This window comes from Hemitrygon akajei, chromosome 2 (genome assembly GCF_048418815.1).
Source record: "Hemitrygon akajei chromosome 2, sHemAka1.3, whole genome shotgun sequence".
NCBI lineage: Eukaryota > Metazoa > Chordata > Chondrichthyes > Myliobatiformes > Dasyatidae > Hemitrygon > Hemitrygon akajei.
Genome location: NC_133125.1, coordinates 116620966 through 116636617, shown reverse-complemented (window position 1 = coordinate 116636617; position 15652 = coordinate 116620966).

Genomic DNA, 15652 nt, shown 5'->3' with positions numbered 1-15652 from the left:
GAGTCTCTGAGGTTGGAAAGAAATGACTGACAATAGAGAGGACAAGTATTCATTCCAGAGCTTGAGCACTGACCACTTGGTCCAACAGTAACTTAAAATAAAGGATATTCTTGTAAATAAATTCACTGTTGTATGTTAGCATTACAGGTGGCTTTGAAAGGTTTATTTGATGAATTCCTGGGAAAAGAAAAAGTCCTATCTGCAAAGGAGGTGCAGAATAGGAAGTGATTTCATGGAAATAAACAAAATATTAAGGGGGATTGATGCAGTAGATATTTCAAAAAGTTTGAATGTGTTTAGACCAGAAAGCTGTTGTTTCGAGGCCAGAAATAGCTCAGAGACTGAAACGAAAAGTTTTGTCTTGCTGAGGGTAATGAGTTTTTGGAATTCTTTGTTCCAGAGGGTCTTTGATTCTGAGCCATTAAGGCTAGTCAAGTTATGAGATAGATTTCTTTTTCCTAAAAGGAAATTAAGGCTTACGGGAATTGGGTGCTTGAATGAAATTCACACATGATGAAGTATTATCTAATAGATAGGTTAAGCTGACTCTGTGGATTTTAGAGGGGTTTTGACAGATATTGTATGTCCTAATTCTGAAGTTTGCCGTCAATAATTATAAACATGGAGGAAGGCAGCAAAAGATTAAGATCATCGTGTGAGCAGCACGTATACTGAAAAAGCTTTCAGAAGCACTGAAAATGCATTATCCAAGGACTTTACTGGAATGGTCCACTGACAAAAATATATTGAACTTCATCTTAAGTTAGTTATCACTAATATCCTCACAGACTAAGCTATAATTTGAAAAAAAAAATATTGATGGGAACATGCCTGATCTGATGTGGTTAAACTACAACTTATAAAATAGACCTCATAATATTTTGGATCCTTATGGAAAGAATGTTTTTCCAAGACCTTTGTGCATCTACTTTTATGTACCATTTTCCTGTTTTCCATTTAATACCATTTTGTGAGTCACCGGTGTCTTGACACATGAATTTTCCTGAGAAGCCAAAACTAAATTAATGCATGTTATTGGCTCATGAGCACTATATATTGGTATCTGCCACTTTTGTTCTGTTGTCTGAGAGAGTTGGTGATACTTAGTGTATGAATTGCTAGTTAAATCCTCTTTAACACATAGATACAAATTAATAATTGGTAGTTAATTACCATCTATTGCCAATCTTTGTCAGAACTAACTTTTGAGCCTATTGCTTATTGAAACAAAAAACATTTTTTTTATTTCTGATTTTTTTTTATTGTTCATTCTGGCACTTTCTCTTTCAGTCCTGTAGAAGAGTCTCAGTCCAAAATGTTGACTGTTTATTCATTTCCATCGATACTGCCTGATCTGCTGAGTTCCTTCAGCATTTTGCGTGTGTTGCTTTAGATTTCCAGCATCTGCAGACTTTCTCATGTTTATGAAAAGAATTCCTTCACTTAGATTCAATATTTGCATGCGAGATGCAAAAAAGAAAGCATTTTCTCAAGTCCTCTCTCTTCCATCACTGAAGATTGACAATTAAACAGCTAATAGGAGTAGGCTTCAAAATCGTTTTCAGTCTCAATATCAGTAGATATTTGGCCAACAGTGCTGAATAACTAACCAATACTGCTTCTCCTTCGCACAGCAGATAGTAGTCTCCAACCAGTTTAATTCTTTCCAGCTGATTTCAAGAAATAGCTGAGAATGATGATCACAAGTAAAGGTTACAGGAGCAGATGACATCCCATCCGTAGAAATGAAGGCCTGTGCTCCTGACCTAGCTCAAAGTACATTTTATTATAAAAGTACGTATATGCCACCATATACAACTCTGAATTTCATTTTCTTGTGGGCATACTCAATAAATCAATAGAATCATAACTGTATCAGAATCCGAGCTCTTAAGTAGGGCATTCAACAAGAGTGCAGAAGACAACAAAGTGTGCAAATACAAAAAAGAAGAAAAAATAATATAAATAGGCAATAAATATCAAGAACATGAGATAAAGAGTCCTTGAAAGAGAGTCCATTGAGTTGTGGGAATATTTCAGTAATGGGATAAGTCAAGTTGAGTGAAATTATTTGCTTTAGTTCAAGAGCCTGATGGTTGCGTGGTAGTAACTGTTCCTGAACCTGGAGGTGTGAGTGTGAGTACCTACTTCCTGATGGCAGTAGCGAGAAGGGAGCATGTTGTGGATGGTATGGGACTCTGATGATGGATGTGACTTTCCTGCACGGCATTTGATGTAGATGTGCTCAATGGTTGAGAAGGTTTTACCCATGATGGACTGGGCCATATGCACTACTTTTTGTAGGATTTTCCATTCAAGGCACTGGTGTTTCCATACAAGGCTGTGATGCAGCCAGTCAATATACTTTCTGTCACAGTTTGTGAATACAGCTTCCCTTCAAAAGCCATTTGCAGGTGATTTCATGACCCTACAACCTTCTGGAAGAAATTATGCTTTTTCCTGAAAATCCACCAATATTATAATTTCAGAAACTAGAATATACAAACTGAATAACTTCCTACAATTCATGCTTTAATAATGCCCAGTTTCAGAAATTCCTCCTGTTCCTTCAGTTACTAAAGTGCGCAAGAGAGGGATTTTTACTTCACAGTGACAATTTACCATTTCTATTTTCACCTTTCTGTGTTGATTTGGACAATCTACAGAGGTGGGATTTATCCTCTGGGTTCTCATCACCAATGCTCAGGTAGTTTGCTTCTGGTGGGAATTATTCCATAAAGGAAGCTAAGGCAGAGTACAAGGTGTCCTGCTGAAAGGTCTCGGCCCAAAACATCGACTCTTTACTCTTTTCCATAGATGCAGTCTGACCTGCTGAGTTCCTCTGGCATTTTGTGTGTGTTGCTTTGGATTTTCAGCATCCGCAGATTTTCTTGTGTTTGCAAGCTGAAGTACCTTCCAGATTCCAGAATTAATGTTTTGCATTTTGCAAACAGAAAAGCATATTAAAACCAATATGGATAAGGAAAAGTAGTGTGTTGTGAACAAAACAAAATGAAGAGCTGCTCTTGGATAACATAGTTACTATAACAGAAAGCATAGAGTTATGATTTATCATAAAAATAGCATTTGACACTAATTGTGGAAGAACTCCACTATTCCCTCTTTACAACACAGATGGTCTCTCCTTGACTACAGGTGTTTTGCATTTGCTTAGATTATTTTCTTAATGTAGTGACTACCCATGGTCCTGAAATGGAGCATCATCTGTTTTTTCCTTGTTATTTATCTTTATCTATTTTTAGTTATTGTATGCTTGCCTTTGTCTTGCTTTCAGATTCAAGCCTAGGTATGTGGAATGAAAATCATTTGGAGTGAGAATTTAATTAGTGTTGTTGTGAATAAATCGAGGGAGTACAGCATTCCCAGAGCTGGCATACTGTAGCCAAAAGCTGTTGTCTCTGGTGCTAAGGTATAATCTTAACATGAGTTTAAAACTTATTCTCGTAACTAAGTCGCATTTAACAACTTAACTCATTGAGGCTTGTGGAGTGCATGCAATTTGACTCCTGTATTTGCCTAAAGCAATGAGTATGCTCAAACACTATTCACCAAGGAGTACAGCATTGCACAGTTGTGAATATTCTTTTACGTATGAAAGTGAAATTTATTTTTCTTCTACTCTGCTTTCTAATGCCCTTCCCTTGGACAACATTGGTGGCATGGAGAGGGGAGACTTGCAGCTTGGGCAATTGCCGGTCTTCCGTTAAAAAAAACCTTGCCCAGGCTTGCGCCCTGGAAACTTTCCAAGGTGCAAATCCATGGTCTAACGGAGACTAACAGAGGCCTGCTACTACTACTCTGCTTCAAATGTACTTTAACCTTTTTAAATAAGTTAGCTTGAGCTTTTGACCAAAACTAGAGGAGGTAAAATGTAAAGAAACTTCTATCCAAAACACGTTTTAATATTTATTTTTGGGAACTAGTTAATGCTGACAATATCAATATTTATTGTTCATCCTTATTTGTTCGTGAAAGTGTGAAACCAATGAAGATTTCATGTAATTCTATTGCTTAAGGACTTCCAGAATTCAGATTCAGCAACAATGATGATTTATTTCTGTGTCAAGCTGCTGATGTTCCTGTGTGCCTATTGCCTTTGACATTCTTGGTGGTAAATACCAAAATTTGGCTGGAGTATAGTGTATTTTGCAGGTTGTACCTAGGGCAATGATGTTGAGGAGAATTGATGTTTAGGGAGATTGATCACATGAGTGTTAATAACACTCATATGGCATTATTAAAGTTGGAGCTACTTAATTAATAAGGGTGTCAGAGGTTACGGGAGAGGGTTGTGGCTGTGAAGATGGTAAGAGAAAGAGAATAAGAGGGAATAATAAATCAGACATAATCAAATGATGGAGCAACCTTGATGCTCCAACTTGCTCTCCATGTCTTAAGGTCTTAAAGATGAATTAGAATTAGTCAAAATAGATTTATGGTATATAACTGGTAGAATAAATAAGAGAGTCAGTAATGTGCCATATTTGTCTTTGCAAAGGGGTTTCAATGTGCAGTATTGCCCACATAGAAGGTCACTCGACTAAAGCAAATGTGGGTTGGAAACAAAATTGCAGCTCAGAGGGGAGATAGAATTGGAATACATGGGAGTTCCTTCAGGCAGCCTGCTTCAAGTATCGATCTTTGAACATCAAATATTCAGAACACATAGAAATGATTTGGATGAGGGGACTACAGGTACCGTGCCTATAAAAAGTGTTCACCCCCCCCCCCCCCTTGGAAGTTATCATGTTTTATTGTTTTACAACATTGAATCATAGTGGATTTAATGTGGCTTTTTAACGCTGGTCAACAGAAAAAGACTTGTGTCGAAGTGAAAACATATCTCTACTAAGTGATGTAAATTAATTACAAATATAAAAAAACAAAATAATTGATGGTATAAGTATTCAACCTCCTTTAATAAGACACATCAAATCATCACTGGTGCAGCCAAACAGTTTAAGAAGTCACATAATTAGTTAAATGGAGATGTTTTTGCAGTCAATGTGTTTCAATTGATCATAGTAAAATACTCCTGTATCTGGAAGGTCCAACTGCTAGTGAGTCAGTATCCTGGTAAAAACGACACCATGAAGACAAAAGAACATTCCAAGCAACTCCGCAAAACGTTTATTGAAAAGCACCAGTCAGGAGATGGATACAAGAAAATTTTTAAGTCACTGAATATCCCTTGGAGTACAGTTAAGTCAATCATCAAGAAATGTAAGAAATATGATACAGCTGTAAATCTGCCGAGAGCAGGCAGTCCTCAAAAATTGAAGAGGACTCATGAGGTCGGCCACCAAGAGACCTATGACAACTCTGGAGGAGTTACAAGCTTCAGTGGCTGAGATGAGAGAGACTGTGCATACAAATGTTGCTTGGGTGCTTCAGCAAACGCAGCTTTACAGGAGAGTGGCAAAGAGAAAGCCACTGTGGGAAAAATAACTCACATGTAATCTCAGCTAAAGTTTGCCAGAAGGCATGTGGGAGACTTGGAAGTTAGCTGGAAGATGGTTCTCTGGTCTGATGAAACCAAAATTGAGCCTTTTGGTCATCAAACTAAGCATTATGTTTGCATAAGCCAAACACCACACATCATCAAAAATACACCATCCCTACCGTGAAACATGGTGGTGTCTACATCATGCTGTGAGGATGCTTCACTGCAGCAGGCCCTGGAAGGCTTGTGAAAGTAGAGGGTAAAATGAATGCAGCAAAATACAGCGAAATTCTGGAGGAAAACCTAAAGTCTGCAAGAGAATTGCAACTTGGGAGAAGATTTGTTTTCCAGTAAGACAATGAACCCGAGCATAAAGCCAAAGCTACACAGGAATAGCTTAAGGACAACAAAGTTAATGTCCTAGAGTGGTCAAGTCAGAGTCCATACCTCAATCCAATTGAGAATTTGTGGCTGGACTTGAAAAGGGCTGTTCAGTCTTCATCCCTATGCAATCTGATAGAGCTTGAGCTGTTTTGTAAAGAAGAATGGGGAAAATCTGCAGTGTCCAGTGGTTCAAAGCTGATAGAGACCTACCCACACAGACTCAAGGCTGTAATTGTTGCCAAAGGTGCATCTATTAAATACTGACTTGAAGAGGCTGAATACTTATGCAAGCAACTATGTGTTTTATATTTGTAATTAATTTAGATCACATTGTAAAGATTTGTTTTTACTTTGATATGGAGTCTTTTTTATGCTGATCAGTGTCAAAAAAGCCAAATTAAATCCACTGTGACTCAATGTTGTAAAACAATGGAACATGAAAACTTCCAAGGGGTGATAAATACCTTTTATGGGCACTGTAATATCTATAGGTAAGCTGACGTCACAAAACTGGGCGAGATTGTGAATTGTGAGGGAGCTCAGAGAGCTTCATGCCAATTTAGACAAGATGAACAAGTGGACAAACACCTGGCAGATGCAGCAAAACATGATAGGTATGGAAGCCTTCCACTTTGGTGGGAAAATAAAATGATAGATTATTCTTTTCCCTGTGTTAGTTTGTAAAATGTAGGCATACAAAGTGATATAAGTGTCTTTATACATTGCTTAGTTTTTCTGGAATTTTGTATTTCTGAATGCTCATAACCTATTTTACTACCTCTCTCTGCTTTGAGCATCCAATGACTTATTTGGAACAGCATCTGCATCTTACAAACCCAAGAGATTCTGCAGATGCTGAAAATCCAGAGCAACACACACAAACTGCTGGAATAACTCAGCAGGTCAGGCAGCATCTATGGAGTGAAATGTATAGTCAATGTCTTAGGCTGAGACCCTTCACCGGGACTTTATGGATCTCACGTAACAAAGTATGGGGACCTCAAACCCAAAAACACACCTAATAGCTGATAGATATGGATATGGAGCTTTGTCATAGTGGATGTGAGTTGATTAAGTGATTTCTAAGCACCTCTGATTTTCAGATATATAGTGAAATTGATGAAGACACAAGAGATGTTGGAATATGCAGCAAAAAAACAATATTCTGGAGGAACTCAGTAGGTCAACTAGCACCTATAGGGGAAAGGAATTTTTGGGTTGAACTGATGCAGTAGATTGCTTATTCCTTTGTAACAAAATTGGTATAAGAAAATAAATAAATTAAAACTTATTTTTAAAATGACATATTAAGTGAATTAAAACACCTGAATAAATAAAATCTTCAACTTAGTACAAAACTGGTAATAGGAACTTACTTGTTTACATTGCTCCTCTGCAAACCTCATCGACATCAGTGGAGTGTTAGAGTTTTTGCCAGGTCTGACATGACTCTGGATGTAAAGGTATTCCCTATTGTAATACTGGGGAATCTCTGCAAGTTTGTGATTCCCCACTGGATTCCCTGTGGAATTAAACAGCAAAAATAATTGACAGGTCTAGCGCCCTAAACTACCTATCAGTTGTGAGCATTTTTAACAGTGCACAACATTCAGTTGGCTGTTTATTCACCGTGTGCCAATGGTTACAATTGGATCAAATGTCAGAACTCATCAAAATCTATAGCTGGAACAATTTTTGACCTTCTTCCAGCCAATTCTCAATCTTCAGATAAACACTTTCTTTATATGAAAATTTGGATCAGAATCAGATTGATTATCACCGGCAGGTGTCGTGAAATTTCTTCACTTAGCAGCAGCAGCAGCAGCAGCAACAGTTCAATGCAAAACATAATATAGAAGAAAAAGAACAAAAAAAATAATAAATAAGTAAATCAATTACAGTATACATATGTTGTATAGATTAAAAATTGTGCAATAAACAGAAATAATATATATTAAAAAAGTGAGGTAGAGTTCAAGGGTTCAATGCCCATTTAGGAATCAGATGGCAGAAGGGAAGAAGCTGTTCCTGAATCGCTGAGTGTGTGCCTTCAGGCTTCTGTACCTCCTACCTGATGGTAACAGTGAGAAAAGGGCATGCCCTGGACATCTTTAATAACGGACACTGCCTTTCTGACACACCGCTCCTTGAAGATGTCTTGGGTGCTTTGCAAGTTGGTACCCAAGATGGAGCTAACTAAATTTACAACCCGCTGCAGCTTCTTTTGGTCCTGTGCAGTAGCCCCCCCCCCCCCCACCCCGTACCAGACAGTGATGCAGCCTGTCAGAATGCTCTCCGTGGTACATCTACAGAAGTTTTTAAGTGTATTTGCTGACATACCAAATCTCTTCAAACTCCGAGTGAAGTATAGTCACTGTCTTGTCTTTTATTGTAATTCAAATTTTTATTATTATTTATTCTTATTTTACAAAGCAGCACAGCATATCATAGAGCAGAAACAGTACAGCATATTTACACAGCCATCCCATGACAGGAAAACATATAAAACTAAGAAACAGAAAAAACTTCTAACTTAAGTTTAAGTTAACATATAACCAAAATTGATCCCACACATCTTGCACTTCTCCCTCACTGTTAATTCTTCCCAACATGTGTTCATATGATGAAATATTAACCATTTCCTCAGTCCATTCCCTCACAGTGGAACATCTGGGTTTTTTCACTGCATCAATATGTTGGGACCAGGTTAGATCCTCAGAGATCTTGACACCCAGGAACTTAAAACTGCTCACTCTCTCCACCTCTGATCCCTCTATGAGGTTTGGTATGTGTTCCTTCATCTTACCCTTCTTGAAGTCCACGATCAGCTCTTTCATTTTACTGATGCTGAGAGCCAGGTTACTGCTGCGACACCGCTTCACTAGTTGATATTCTGACTCCTGTGCGTCCTCTTGTCACCATCTGAGATTCTACCAACAATGGTTGTATTGTCAGCAAATTTATAGATTGTATTTGAGCTATGCCTAGTCGCACAGTCATGAGTATCAAGAGAGAAGAGCAGTGAGCTAAGCACACACCCCTGAGGTGCACCAGTGTTGATCATAAGAGAGGAGGAGATGTTATCAGCAATCTGCAGAGATTGTGGTCTTTCAGTTAGGAAGTCGAAGATCCAATTGCAGAGAGATGCACAGAGGCCCAGGTTTTGCACCTACTCAATCAGGATTGAGTGAATGATGGTATTAAATGCTGAGCTATAGTTGACAAACAGCATCCTGACATAGGTGTTTGTGTTGTCCGGGTGGTCTAAAGCAAGTGGGAACTTCCACTCCTAGCAGTGAGAGGTTGAAAATATCCTTGAATACTCCCGTCAGTTAGTTGGCACAGGTTTTCAGAAATCTACCAAGTACTCCATTGGGACCTTCTGCCTTGCGAGGGTTCACTCACTTTAAAAACTGCCTAACATCGGCCTCTGAGACAGAGATCACAGGGTCATCAGGTGCAGCAGGGATCTTCACAGCTGTAGTTATATTCTCCCTTTCAAAGCAAGCATAGAAGGTGTTGAGTTAATTTGGTAATGAAGTATTGCTGCCATTCATGCTTTTAGGTTTCGCTTTATAGGAAGTAATATCTTGCAAACCCTGCTGGAGTTGTTGTACAGTCAATGTTGCTTCCAACTTCATTCAAAATTGTCTCTTTGCCCTTGAAATAGCCCTCTGCAAATCATACCTGGCTGGTTTTCTGGTGCAGGGCTGGCTCGCCAGACTTGAATGTCACAGATCTAGCCTTCAGCAGACAACGTACCTCTTGGTTCATCCATGGCTTTTGGTTTAGGAATGTAAAGTAATTCTTTGTAGACACACACTCTACAAAGTTGACACACTCTGCCTGAGTTTTAATGAATTTGGTAACAACTGCAGCCTACTCATGCAGGTTCAAAGATGAATCCCTGAATAAAGTCCAGTCCATTGATTCAAAGCAGTCCTGTAGGTGCTCCCATGCTTCCCTTGTCCAAACTTTCTTGGTCCTCACTACTGGTGCTGCAGTCTTCAGTCTCTGCCTATACTCAGGGAGTAGAAGTACAGCCAAGTGATCAGACTTCCCGAAGTGAGGGCATGGAATAGCACGGTAGGCATTCTTGATGGTGGTGTAACAATGGTCCAGTGTGTTGTTTCTTCTAGTACTGCAAGTGATCTGTTGATGGAAATTGCTTAGTGATTTTTTTTCAGTCTGACCTGGTAAAAATCTCCCAAAATAATGGTGAAGACGTTAGGGTGTGCTGTTTCGTGCATGTTGATCCCATTATTCAGATCATCTAAAGCCTGCTTGACATTGGCCTGAGGTGGAATGTAAACTGCTACCAAAATGATCCTGGAGATCTCCCGCAGCAGGCAAAAGAATGGCACTTACCTGCTAGATATTCCAGGTCTGGTGAGCAGAATTGGGACAGCACTGCTGTATTTGTGCACCAAGAAGAGTTGATCATGAGGCATACTCCTCCACCTCTGCTTTTGAGAGACTCTAGAGATCTATCCTGACCGTGTATGGTAAACCCATCAATCTGAATCGCTGCATCCAGTATGGAAGGGGTTAACCAGGATTACGTGAAACAAAGGACACACGCAGTCCTAATGTCCCTCTGATTTAGCACCCTAGCTCTGAGATCATCAATTTTGTTTTCCAGAGACAGCATATTTGCCAGCAAGACAATCAGCATTTGGAGTTTACAACCCTGTTTCCTTAAATGCACTTGTATCCCTGATCTGCAGCCCCGCTTCCTTCGTGGAACCTTAGAGGACACACCCGACCACAATCAGTATTGTCAGTTTTAAGCAGCAATAGCTTGTTTAAACACATAAAGACACCTTTGTTGACTGTACTGACCTTGGAATCAGTTGTGCTTTTTAGCTGTATCAGGTTGAAGTGAGTATATTTAATCGTATCCATTGAGAGTTCTGCTGGTACGCGAATCACCCTTAAGTGCCCCAGAAGATACACCCACTTGCTCCTAAAACTGCAAAACTATTAGCATTTCGGATGACTTTAATGATCTTGGTATTTATATGGTGGGAACAAACTAGATCAAGTCCATGACGAATTTTGCAAAACCACGCTCCATAGTGAATGTAGTTTTATAGATTTCACGAACTATAATTTAGTAACTAATTTTTATTTGTTGACAAATCTGAAACTATAATTTTGACTTTACTAAAAAAAAGGTAAATAAATTCCACAATTAATAAAATTCATACTCTGTCAATATTCTATGTAACAATAACATGTTCAAGTCAATCAAACATCTATTTTCACTGTTATGAGAGAGATTCCGTCATGGACTACCAAGATTAACTCCAAAGGAAATTTGGCTCATAGTTCAATTGTACCTGCATGAAGTTCCAATTCCAAGCAGATCCAATTCGCATCTGAATCTAATACAGTCCATTGCTGGAGGGTTTAATCTAACAAGTTACAGAACACAGAAACTTCATAAGTCACATGAAATAGAATAGCTGCACAATTGCTTCAAAGCCAGCCACTGAGCCTTAGGGCAGGGCCTCACCACCTCTCAAGTGTGGAACCTGATACTTATGCTTAGAGAGAGACGAGAGACACTGCTTTTCTAATAAACTGGAAATGGACCATGCTGCAGAGGTTACTGCAGGAAACAGTGTGCTCAAAGAGCAGGTGAACAAAAAGCTTGAAAGACCCACTGGTCAGAATCAGAAGCAGGTTTAATATCACTAGCATATGTCATGAAATTTGCAGTCTTTGCAGCAGTAACACAATGCAATTCGTAACAATAGGGAAAATACCGTGAATTACATTAAGTAAAATAGTTAAATAAACAGTGCAAACAAAAGAATAAAAAAGTACTGAGGAAGTGTTCACAGGTTCAATGTCCATTCAGAAATCAGATGGCAGAGGGGGCAGAGGGGAAGAAGCTTTCCCTGAATCATTGAGTGTGTGCCTTCAGGCCTCTGTGTCTCCAACCTGATGGTAACAATGAAAAGAGTGTGTGTCCTGGGTGGTAAGGGTCCTTAATGATGGATATCACCTTTTAGAGGCACTGTTCCTTGAAGATGTCCTGGATACTTCATTGGCTACTGCCTGTGGGGGAGCTGACTAAGTTCACAACTTTCTGCAGCTTCTTTCAATCCTCTGCAGAGGCTTCTCCCCCCCCCCCCCCCATCCCACTCCACCCATACCAGACAGTAATGCAGCCAGTTAGAATGCTCTCCACAGTACATCTGTAGAAATTTGTGTCACTTGCGACATACCATATCTTCCTAAACTCCTAATGAAATATAACCACTGTTGCACCTTCTTTGTAGCTTCTATTGAAGATCCCCTCCATTATCACAATGCGCAAACACTAGAAATAAATCTCATTATTTAGTGAGAATTGCATTGTAGAGGAGCCATGAGACCAACTAATGTATGCAATTAAAAATCTTAATAGCATTATTTCAAAAGTATTTTGGCTCAGAAAAGACAGCAAAATTAAAATGCCATTGGCCTGATCTCCATACTTGAATTTCCTTTTAATATATAGTTTTCTCTGTAAAGGGATTCAATTGTCCCTAAACAAAGTGATGATAATTATTGACCTAAGATTTAAAAAAGAACATGAGGGGTAATTTTTACCAGGCAGAGGGAAATGCTCAGTCATGGAACAACTCGTTGATGTGGTTGAGTTCAACGTTCAAAGTAAAATTTATTATCAGAGTATATACATATCTCCACATACAACACTGAGATTCTTTTTCTCTGTACATTCTTAGCAAATCCATAGAATAGTAACTGTAAGCGGGATCTGTAAGCTGTAAACATCAGGAACTGTAAACTGTAAACAACCTGTGTTAATACAGATAAAAATAAATAGCAACATATAACGAATATGAAATAACAAGGTAAAAGAGTCCTTAAAAATAAGTGTAGTTATCCCCTTTTGTTCAAGAGTTTGATGGTTCAAGGGTAGTAACTGTTCTTGAACCTGGTGGAGCAAGTCCTGAGGCACCTGTATCTGATGACAGCAACAAGAAAAGACCATGGCCTAGGTGGTGATTATGGATGCTGCTTTTCTACGGCAACATTTCGTGTAGATGAGTTGAAGATTTTACCCGTGATGTACTGGGACGAATCCATTACCTTTTGTAGGATTTTCTGCTCAAAGGCATTGGTGTTTCCATACCAGGCTGGAATGCCGCCAGTCAGCACGATTTACACCACACATCTACAGAAGTTTCCAAGGCTTTTGATGACATTCTAAATCTCCACAGACTCCTGAAGAAGTAGAGGAGCTGTTGTGCTTTCTTTGCAGTTATACTACATGATGGGTCCATGACAGGTCCTCTGACATAATGGCACCTGGCAATTTAAAGTTACTGACCCTCTCCACCTCTGATCCTCCAATGATTACTGGCTCATGGACTTCTGGTTTACTTCTCCTAAAGTCTACTATTAGTTCCTTGGTCTTACTGACATTGAGTGAAAGGTTGTTGTTATTACACCACTGTGGCAAATTTTCAATCTTGAATGCTGATTCATCACCACTTTTGATACGGCCTACAACAGTGGTGTCACAAGCAAGCTTATATATGGCATTGGAGCTGTACTTAGCTACAGAGTCTCAGTTGAGGCAGGTATAATAGTATCAAAACATTTTAGTTATTTACAGTTAACTATATCCAACCATAATACTGCTACATCAGAAAGGTTAGGTACATGGCAGGGGTTTTGAAGGATATGATACTAGTGCAGATAGATGGAACTGGCAGAAGAGGAACTGGAAGAATGAACTGGGTAAGCTGAAGGGTCCGTTTTGGTGCTGCAGTACTCTATCACTCTCTCCTGCATGTGCGACAATCACCTGAAGAGGTATGAGTATGATAACAATAACACAAGTTCAGGTCAATGTACCTTTCCAAGGAAGAATGGTACCACAGAATTCTAATTTAAGAAATTCTTAAGGTCCAACTCAATTGAATAAAATTGTTGTGTTTTTGATTTTCATTATTATTGACTCAACCTGAAAAAATAATCTTGTCTTCTGTAAAAAATAATTGTCAGGTTGTTAAAAAACAGGATTCCTACCCAACAAAGCACTTTCCTAATGGATAAAAATAATTCTCATCATATAACATGTTGGTCAGTTTCTATTGTTGCATGGTTGCTGTGGTGTATTAAATTATGTGAAATATTGGATGAAAGTCTGAACAGCTCCAAGTGACATCTCAACTCTTTGTGAGCTCACAGCATGTAAGGTATCAAGGTAAAGTGAAACAATGCTAAACATTGTTAATGTCCAATGTTTTCTGATAGCAGCTGGAGTCTTCCTTTGCCTCAAGGCAAAAGTGGCATGAGGATGTTTGTCGATGGACACAAGTTTGAATGAAAGAAACCATGCTGAGTTAGTGGCATGAGTCTGAAGAGTTTATCTGACTCTACGTGCTTGTGGATTTAACCTCAATAATAGGTTATTGAGGCATCTATCCCTCAGTTCTTGGGTCTTCACCTAGACCAAATAATTGCAATAAATAGCTGCCTCAAATAAATAGGATGGACACAGGGTGATTTCACAAATCGGAATTCGAATTCCTCTGACAACAGTGAAAATCAAGTGACCTAATGACAGCAACAATCAAGTAGTGGCTAAGAATCATGAGCGCCAAAATTTTTTTGGAAATCTTTGTAACTTACTACATAGTATTTAGTGTGGTTTATTTGTGCTTTCTGGTTTATGACAATAAATTAGGCTTAAGTTACTTTGTTGCACTTGTACATTTATTAACACATCTAATTGTTTTGAATCTTTTGGGTCTGATCAACCCAGCCCATTACAATGGCTGCATCCAATAGTTGTTTGAAGAGAACACAGACCAGAAGCAGCCATATTAGCTCTAACTTTAATATTGCTCATTTGGCAAAAAAGGACAGATTTTGAACTTCCATTACATTCCTATCCTGTATTGCTTTTGGTTGAAGTAATTAAGAAACAGATAGCAATGATAATGTTCAACAGAATTCAGGCAAAACTTCTGAGAATTCCATTGACCATTAAATTTCATAATTCAAGAGTTTCAGACGCACTTCAGCCATTATTTGTAACAATAGAAGACAGAATAAAAGTCTCAGCAAAATTAAAATAACTTTTTAGTCATTTATTATCAGGCTTGTGCCCTTGCTTATTTATATTTGCTAGTCATTTCTTATAGTTTATTATCATTTCATATAGTTTTCTGTCTGTTTGCTTATTTGTAGTTCTGCTAAACAATACTCAGCACAGAAGTGGATCCTAGAGAAAAAAACAATGCCACTTTGTTAACCCTCAGATAACAAAGTACTTGGGCACCACTGTAGTGTAATGGTTAGTGCGACACTCTTGCAGCCTGGGGCATCAGAGATCAGAGTTCAATTCCAATAGCCGGCCTCAGTAAGGAATCTCTCTATGTCCTCCTGATGGACATGTGTGCATTTTCTCTGGGTGCTCCAGTTTCCTCCCACAGTCGAAAGAATACAGGGTAGGTTAATTTGTCATTGTAAATTGTCCCATGATCAGGTTACGGTAAAAATGCAGCTGTTGGATTGAAGGGCCAGAAGGGCCTATTCCACCCTGTATCTCTAAGTAAATAATGAATAGTAAACTATAGCCTATGGAGTATATGCTATAAATCTACATTTGTGACACAAAGTAGTGCAGATTAGTCAATCAAGTACAAAGGTCCGTTAATGCTGCAAGGATTCTCATTCATTTGCCAAATGCATGGAAAATTTTATGGGGCCCACTGGCCAAATACAAAGAGGAAACTGTGTTCTGTTAGATTAAAACATTATTGAATTACATTG